Consider the following 8,502-nt stretch of genomic DNA (forward strand, 5'->3'; position numbering starts at 1 on the left):
TAAAAACTATGCTAGTAATACCTACCTTCTGTTCTTGGTACCTCTCAAGTTAATTCCTACCTCCAGGTCTGTTGCATTTGCTTAGGAAATAGTTCCCAAATGGCTAGTTTCTTCTCATAGTTCAGGTCTGAACCTTCTCAGTTCAGTGGTTAGGATGTTCAATAGTCACATCCACCAGAAGATTTTATGTGACAATCCTGCCCAAAATCCCCAATCTCCAACTGTCTTTTTCAGAACACTCTGCTATATCATCTTACAAATTATCACTATTTTATTTGGTTGCTTGTCAGTCTTTCCCTACTACAATAGAAGCTCTATGGGGAAAACATATTTTCTGTCTTGTTTGTCATATATCTCCTGGTATATAGGAAGCATACAATAAATGTTTGTTAATAAACAAATGAGTGAATCAATACATGCATGCTAACAGAAAACAAAAACTCTTCTTGTAACTTTTAGAAGAGTGAAAGCAAGTATAAAAATCATTCCCCATTCCAGTTTTTTTAGGATCACGTAGAAGCAGAAACTTGGCTTTGCATGCGGCATTTCATAATTAGAGAAGAGAATAACCCAAATGTGTGCCAGGCATAACATCAGGTTTAGCTTTGGACTGAGTTTTTTCTGTGGGACATCAATAGAATAGTATGATGATCAATACCAAGATCATGTTCTATCTAATTGAGCTAACAGGCTTAAATTACTCGCTTTTAATATTTAGAAACAAGCAAGCATCAAAATAATTCTATTGACTTTGAAAGAATTCAAAATCACAATGCCTAATTTAAAAAGTCATCAAATAGCTCTATGAAAATTTAATTACTATGGAAAGATTATATTAAGAATGAGTCATAGAAGTTTAAAAAAAAAACAAAACCTTTTTTATAAGAAAGTTCTATAATTGAGTTTTATGTCATAAAGACCAAGAAACAGCCAAATGTGAATTCAATTTCCCATGATAAAACCAGGAATTAGCTCATGAAAAAGTAGTAGGAAAGGGATATATAGGTTTTGGAGCTTCAGAGATCCTGGCCCTGCCATTTACTAACTATGGCTTTGAACAATTTGCTTAATTTCTCTGGGTCTCAATTTTTTAATTTGTAAAATAGGATTAGTCATGTTTGTATGCTTGTTTTGGAGATTAGTAATACTCTAAAGCACCAAACATAGAAATAGGAACATATGAGATAATAAAAAGCAGCTAAGCCAGACAATAAAAATACATTGACTACTTAAGACAGTGATCAGGAGTATGTGTGTGAGAGGGGACAGATGTCAGAACTACCTCTACAAGCCCATTTCTCTCATAACAACTGGATAACCATCCCCTCTTTTGTGAAAATATACAATCTATACAGTTGAAAGCTGAAATATTTTGAAAGGACACCTTTCCCCACCCCTAAAAAGAGAAATTGCAAACCGGAACCAGGAGGTGAATCTTTTAGCCATATTAAGTACAGAAATACATACAATGCTCCTCTGTCACTACTGCAGCAACCCAGACTGCAAGTCAGCACCTCTCTGCTGACAACTCCTCCACTATGGAGGACATGAACAACTACAGAAACAGAATTCACAGAGAGACCCAAGATCAATGCAAGCAAGAATCAGCAAGATGACAGTAAAATGTGTATTGGAGGTTTGAGCTGGGATAGAAGCAAAAACAATGTGACTGAATACTTATCTCAATTTGTGGAAATTGTAGACTGCACAATTAAAACAGATCCAATCACTGGGAGATAACAGGATTTGGATTTGTGCTTTTCAGAAATGCTGCTAGTGTTGATAACGTTTTGGAACTAAAAGAACACAAACTGGATGGCAAATTGATAGACTCCAAGAGGACCAAAGCTTTAAAAAGGAAAGAATACCCCCAAAAGGGTTTTGTGGGTAGACTGAGCCCAGATACTTCTGAAAAACAACCTGAAGAATATACTGGAGCCTTTGGAAAGATTGAAAATATTGAGCTTCCCATGGATACAAAAACAAATGTAAGAAGAAGATTTTGTTTTCTCACATATATGGATGAAGAGCCGGTAAAGAAATTGTGAGACAGCAGATTATCATCAAATTGGCTCTGGAAAGTGTGAAATCAAAGTTGCACAACCCAAAGAGGTATAGAAGCTGCAACTGCAAAACAAAAAGGAAGAACAGGTGCTGCAACTGGTGAATGAAGGGGCTCTAGGGGGTTGTGACAGAGGTCAGGGCATAACTGGAATCAAGGATCTAATGACTATTATGATCACGGATACAGGAATTACAGTGGTGTCTATGGTGGTGATCAAAACTGTAGCAGCTATGGTAGATATGATTGGAATGGGTATAACTATAGGAACTATGACTATGGACAGGTGTATGCAGAATATAGTGGCCAAAAGAGCACTTATGGCAAGGCATCTCAAGGGGGTGGCAATCACCAAAACAAATACCAGGCATACTAAAGGAGGACATTGGAGAAAACAGGAGGAAATGCTAAAGTAACCTATCTTGCAGGATGGAATTGAAGATTGGTCTTTTGTTGATCTAAAATGATTATTTTGTAAAAGACTTTCTAGTGTATAAGACACAATTGTGTCCAACTGTATATAGCTGCCAATTAGTTTTCTTTGTCTTTACTTTGTCCTTTGCTGTGTTATGACTCAATGTGGATTTATGCTTATACATATTTTATTTGTATGATTTTATAGTAACCTCAAATAAATGCTTCCTTACGTGATTATTTTTCTGTATCAGCTACCACATAGCTCTGTAAAAACATAATTTTAAATAAGCAATAATTAAGTCACAGTTCATTTTGTAGGGAGAATTGATCCATAGGGAGAAATGGTGGTCTTTTATAGCCAGCCACAGTGTTGCCCTGTTCCCCAATATGTAGATATATTCCATGCTCTCAAGGCTTCATCTCTCTGTTAACTGAAGTTTCCACCACATCTTTGGACAATGTTCTTTCCCCTCTGGATATCTGAAGACATTGTCCTGAGACAGTGACAGTGCTGTGATCATTGGAAGCTTTCTAGTAGATCATGTGTCCTCTGGATTGTAACATAATGATTGTTAGCGCTTTTTATGCTTTGTTTCTGTCTCTGGAAAGCCATTTTTGAATTGCTAATTACTTCTTTGACTTTAGAGCTAATCAGTGGTCTGCTAGAAAAAGCTTTACATGCAATTATAATCATAACACCATGATGTTAACTCTCTTAGTAAAAGCCCAAATAAATATAGGAAAGAACACTGTAAAACTCTGATAGGAGCTACAGTTTAAAGTATTGAAAATAATTATAACACAAAGAATTTCGCAGATAGGTATGAGACTATCCATTAAAGTTTGATCAAAAGTTCAATTAAAATTTGAAGTAGTGGCAGAATAACTAATTTAGTTATATTCTGTTAGTGTTATGTCACAGCCATCACAACACTGAACAAAATATTTTCTATTTGGGCATTCTGAGAAAGCTGTATTACAGTTAATCACAAATGTCATTTGAGTTTAGAAAAAGTCATGATAGTAAATATCATTTTAATGTAGTTAGTGAATGAATTGAGTAGGTAAGCATTTCCATAGAAAGGGATAGTGAAAAAGGTTTCTTAAGTCTTAGGTATAGTAATGTTGATCCAACTGTGACTAACTCATGTCATTACAGTGGATTTTCTTGGTGCAGTGAAAAGAAATAATCTTATATTCTAGGTTTTAGAGGTTATGGGTAAATACAAACTTTGAATTATGCATTCAGTATAGTTAATCGGATTTAAGGATGCTTGTCTCCAGGTTATTTACTGGGATTGGCACACGTGTCCACGTGCAGAGTAGCTGATCTTGTGCAATCAATTTAAGTTTTCTACACTTCTGAATCTGGCTTTTAAAAAAAATTTGGTGCCCATGACTTTATTTGTTCCAGTGATGTTTATGCTTGTTGGACTATAAAGTTACAATGCTCTTGGTCATTTTTGCTTCTGTTTTTCTATTTCACTTTACATCCAGGATAAGTACCAGTGTTGGCTACTGCAAGGGATTCTGCTTATTCTTTCAACATGCAACTTTGGGGACTAGAGGGGAGGGTCTAGGGTAGTGAATCCTGTAAGATCAAATTTGTAATTAAATGACAAGTTGACCTTGACATTGTCCTTTTCTCTGACAAAAAAATGAATAAAGGCTTTTGAAACAAATAAAAATAATATCAAAATAATAATTTGACCTCACAATGAGAGTTTATCTAAAATTGTCTATACTATTATCTTCAATAAAATATAAACCTCATTTTAAAAGGCCATAAATAGTCATTCAGAATAGATGAAATGATGATGCACATTAGGCAACAATTTATAAAGTGTTCAACAAATTTTCATTTAGGACTTATTATTTTCATGATTCTATAAAAATAAATGGCAACCATTGAGTAATTCATTCACTCATCCATTCAAAAATATGTATGTAGGGCCTAGTGCTGAGGACATGGATCTTATTTTCACTGGGGGGGGCAAAGTGACAATGACATAATCAGTTTTATACAATTATACACAAAGTGTATATTTAATGGGAAAAAAGGGGCTTTCTTGAAGAGGTGGTATGAGCTGGAATCTATAGATGTTATACATAGAAGTTAACCTAGAGAAGAGCGTGATTTAAAGGTAGGAAAGGATATGTCAAACAGAATTGCACATGCTGAGATCCTATGGCAAGAAGGAAAGGGGGGACCAGGTGTGGTGGCTTACCTGTAATCCCAGCACTTTGTGGGGTTGAGGCAGAAGGATTGCTTGAGCTCAGGAGTTCAAGACCAGCTTGGGCAATATGGTGAGACCCTGTCTCTAAAAAAAATACAAAAATTAGCTGGGTATGGTAGCACATGCCTATAGTCTCAGCTATCTGGGAGGCTGAGGTAGGAGGATAACTTGAGCCCAAGAGGTCAAGGCTGCAGTAAGCCATCATCATAGCACTGCACTCCAGCCTGGGATGGCAGGGTGAGACTTTATTCCATAAGAAATAAAAAGAGGAAGTGGGGCATCTTCCAAAACGGGAAAGAAGCCCGTTGGTTGGGGAACACAGTCAGGGTTATTGTGGTAAGAAACGAAGCAAGAGAGGTAGACAGTGGCCAAAACACAGAGAGTGTTTTAGGCTTTATTTAGGATTAGAGTCTTTATCCTAAAATCAATAAGAAATCTATGGAGGAGATTTAAGGAAGGGGCTAACATGCTCAGATCTAATCTTTGGAAGGTCGCTTTAGCCTGGGGTATTGAGAGCAGATGTGGGTGAAGGATTAGAGGAGATATACAGAGGCCACTTAGGAGACTGATACAGTAGATCAGATGAAAGATGATATGTAGCTTAAACTAATTCAGTGGCAATGATGAGAAGTAAATGGGGTCAAAAGACAAGAGGTAAAACTACAGAACTTGCTGATGGAGAGAATGTACAAGGAGGTAGGGTCAGGGATTGCAGAGGAATAAAGAAAAGGAAACTGCCCAAGAACTCTTCCTCATTTCTTAATAGAACAACTAGATGGAATGGAGGAATAATTCACTGAAATATGAAACACTGGAAGAAGGCCAGCTTTGGAGGCAGGTGTCGGGGAAGGTGAGAAGATAGCAATTTCATTAATTTGACTTTGAGTTGCCTTAGAGATGTCGAAGCAGGCAGGAGGGTTTAGAACATATAAGAGAGGGGTAGACTGGAAACAGAAGTTTGAAGGTCCTTGGTGATCTTTAATGTCATAGGTAAGATTTTGTAGAAAGAGAATGTGAAATAAAAAGTTAGGAGTACTTAGAACTAAGACTTGGAAAAATTCCAAGATATAATGCCCAGGTAAAGGATGATGAGCTAAAAAGGAATCTTAAAAGAAATGGCAAGAGAGAAAGGAGAAAAATCAGATTAGTATGATAATCTAGAAACTAGTGGAAGATAATCTTTTAAGAGGGAGCCAAGAATATCCAATGCATAAGCATATACATAAACAAAAATGTAAACTGTTAAAAGGTTTTTATCGGAGGGATTAAGGTAGTAATAACAAAATTAAGAATACAAACCAGACATCTGATTCTGGCTATGATGGAGTATCAAGGACCACATTTACCCTTCCACTGTAAACAGCTAGAAAACTGGACAAAATATGTGAAACCCATGTTTTCACAAATTGAATAACAGGCAGAACATGTCTGTGATCACCGAAGAAAATGCAACAAGTTGGGTGGGACCCATGATTGCCATGGCTTTCTGTCTGGAGGTATGCTTCAGGACATACAACAGGGAGGGAGTTCTCAAGCCTTAGTAGGCTTCAGGAATCAGAGGTCAGCAGTCAGGGTAGTGAAGACATCTGGAAGTCATGAAGCAGAGTTATAAAAAAAAGAGGGAGCTATGCACAAAATCAGTTCATAAATCTGCACGTGGCTCTTCTTGAGTCTTTGCTAAATACTGAGAGATATGTGCACAGAGGAAAGTAGCACAATTCCCAACAAAAATGGAATAGGAAGATAAAAGGTGAGCAGTTATTCGAGTTCGCACAGGGATGAAGATGTTTGACCTCTTACTAAAGTGGAAAGTCTTTGTGAATCACTCCAATCACTCACAGCAGAAACCTTAGAAGCCTTAGTAGAAAAACTAAAATTTGTTAGAGGAAAGGCTACTCCACACACATTCTACTAAAGCCTAAAAACAATCCTCAGCCTGATCCGTGAGTCTTAGCTGCCTGCCAAAACAAGGCCCAACACTAAGTTTTTAAAAAGACAGCAAAATCAGGCATTCAACAACATTAATATTTACAATATCCTGTATCCAGTGAAAAAGCACTAGAATCACCAAGAATCAGAAAAAAAGTTGATCAATGAAGAAAATAAAAAATCAGTAAATAGTGGTGGGTACAAACATACAATTAAACAGAAGCAATCAGACCTGGTATTCTATAGATCAATAGGGTGAGTACAGTTAATATTAATTTATTATACATTTCAAAATAGCTTGGAGAGAATAATTCAAATGTTCATAACATAAAGGTAAATATTTAAGGTGATGAATATTCCAATTACCCTGATTTGATTATATGAATGTATCAAATTATCACATATACCCTGAAAAAATATGTATCTATTATGTATCAATTTTTAAAAGCATAAAAAATTCAGTAAATAGAACAGATATAGAAATGGCAAAAATGATAGAATTAGTATAAAGAAACCTGAAAATAAATCTAGTAAGTGCTATAAGCATGCTGAAGGGCTTAAAATAAAACATAAACATAATGAAAAAAGAAAGAGACAAATAAAATTTCTAGAGCCAAAAAAATATAATCAGTAAAATGAAAATGTCATTGGATGAAATTAATAGCAGATTAGATACTACAGAAGAAAAAAAATCAATGAACTTAAAGACACAACAATGGATATTATCTAAAATGAAACAGAGAGAAAAAAGACCAAAAAATTAACAGAACCTCAATGATATATCAGATAATACCAAGAATACTAATATACATGTAAGTGGAGTGCTAGAAAAAAGAGGAGAAAATGAAGAAAAAATATTTTAAATAACAAAAGTCAAAATGTTTTCAAATCTGAAAAAAAAGATAAAATCACAGATTGAAAAATTCCAATGAACCACAAACCAAGAATTACAAGCCTTAATAAAACCATTCTAAGGCATTTAATAATCAAATTGTTTAAAAAAAGCACATTTAATAATCAAATTGTTTAACTTAAAGTCATAAAAAAATCTTAAAAACAGCCAGTGGTGGGGGAGAAGGGAGACATTATATATAGAAAAACGCAGAAAGGAATGATCACAGACTTCACAGGTAAGAATGATCACTGTCAGAAACTATACAAGCCAAATTTTAAAAAAATGTCAGATATCTGTAAAGTGCTGAAAAAAGTTTTTTTTTTAACCTGTCAATTTATAATCCTACACACTCAGTGAAAATATCTTTGAATAATAAAGACAAAACAAAAAATTTTTCAGGCAAACAAAAGTGAAGAGATTTTCAGTTGCCCAACAAGGAATATTAAAGAAAGACCTTCACCATAAGAACTATCAGCACAGTGGCTCACGTCTATAATCCTAGCACATTAATAGGTCAAGGCAGCAGATCACTTGAGGTCAGGGGTTTGAAACCAGCCTGGCCAACACAGTGAAATCCTGTCTACTAAAAATACAATAAATGAGCCAAGTGTGATGGTACGTGCCTGTAATCTCAGCTATTTGTGTGGCTGAGGCATGAGGATCGCTTGAACCTGGGAGGTGGAGGTTGCAGTGAGTCAAGATTGTGCCACTGCACTCCAGCCTGGGCAACAGAGCAAGACTCTGTTGAAAGAAAGGAAAAGGAAAAGGGGAAGGGGAAGGGGAAGGGGAAAGGAGAGGGAAGGGAAAGGGAAGGGGAAGAGGGGAGAAAGGAGAGTAAGGGAAGGAGGGAGGGAGGGAGGGAGGAAGGAAGGAAGGAAAGGAAGGAAGGAAGGAAGGAAGGAAGGAAGGAAGGAATTTCTAGTTCTAGATCTTTGAGGAATTGCCACACTGTCTTCCACAAT

At 36.0% G+C, this 8,502-nt stretch overlaps 1 pseudogene; it reads left to right on the forward strand.

Moving 5' to 3' along the window:
- The first annotated feature begins 1,551 nt into the window (after positions 1-1,551).
- LOC116557152 lies at positions 1,552-2,345 on the forward strand (annotated as a pseudogene).
- The last annotated feature ends 6,157 nt before the right edge of the window (positions 2,346-8,502 follow it).

This window comes from Sapajus apella, unplaced genomic scaffold, assembly GCF_009761245.1.
Source record: "Sapajus apella isolate SASKATOON/1434 unplaced genomic scaffold, GSC_monkey_1.0 scaffold18, whole genome shotgun sequence".
Lineage (NCBI taxonomy): Eukaryota > Metazoa > Chordata > Mammalia > Primates > Cebidae > Sapajus > Sapajus apella.